Genomic DNA, 1,142 nt, shown 5'->3' on the forward strand with positions numbered 1-1,142 from the left:
AAAAAAAGTACACAGCAAGTAAAGAAATAAACAAAAATATTTTGTTTGTTGTTTCCAGACAGATCCTGTAGCTCAGGTTGGCCTTAACTTCCCTGCCTTCACACCCCCCCTCCCTTTTTTCCGTTTTCATACAGGATCTCACCATGTAGACCAGGCTGGCCTGAACTCAGAGATTTGCCTCCCCCTGCTTCCCAAATGCTGGGATTAAATGTGTGCACCCACCATGCCCGACGGGTTTTCAACTGCATATTTTGATATTTAAATCTTTCCCATACTAAAGTACTGCTTTATGCCACACACACACACACACACACACACACACACACACTCACACTCATACACACTCACAAACACACACTCACTCTGAAGGACATTAATAGAATGGGAAACAGCCGTCTTTTCTATCTATTTTATGACACACACACTCACACACACTCACACTCACACACACACACACACACACTGAAGGACATTAATAGAATGGGAAACAGCCGTCTTTTCTATCTATTTTATGACACACACACTCACACACACTCACACTCACACTCACACACACACACACACACACACACACTCTGAAGGACATTAATAGAATGGGAAACAGCCGTCTCTTTTCACAGCCCGGAGCCGCTTCCTCAGCTGCCTGATCGATCCATGCAGTTACAAGAAGGACACGCAGCCATCCTGCCTAGGAGCTGTTTAGGTTTCTTGGTTACAGCAGCTTACTCTAACACATCGATCCTTGAGCAACCGCTAGAACCTGTAAGAGTGAGACGGGCAGGGGGAGCGATGGGGGCCGGGCGAGGTTTCTGTGTGTGGGCATGTGCGTGCCAGGGCATGTATGGTGGGCATGTGCGTGCCAGGGCATGTATGGAGGTCAGAGGGCAACTCGCAGAAATCGGTTCTTTCTTCCTACCAGTGAGGGTCATGGAATCGAACTCATGTCTTCAGGCTTGTCAGGAAGCCCCACTGAACCATCTCACCAGCCCAGTGTGGTAGGTGCGTGTGTTGTTAGGGAACTAGGGTCTTGGGATTGCTAGGCAAATGTTCTATAACTGGGCTACAGTTCCACCTCTTTTTAATTAATTAACTTTTGTATATGGGCATATTTTCCATTTTGTACAAAAAACTTTGCCAGTTTA

The 1,142-nt window shown here is 46.6% G+C and overlaps 1 protein-coding gene across 3 annotated transcripts in view; it reads right to left on the bottom strand.

Moving 5' to 3' along the window:
• The window catches only part of Zfp64 (ZFP64 zinc finger protein), a 65,489-nt gene that overhangs the window by 46,161 nt on the left and 18,186 nt on the right, over positions 1 to 1,142 (bottom strand). The window lies entirely within an intron of this gene.

This window comes from Mastomys coucha, unplaced genomic scaffold (assembly GCF_008632895.1).
Source record: "Mastomys coucha isolate ucsf_1 unplaced genomic scaffold, UCSF_Mcou_1 pScaffold15, whole genome shotgun sequence".
NCBI lineage: Eukaryota > Metazoa > Chordata > Mammalia > Rodentia > Muridae > Mastomys > Mastomys coucha.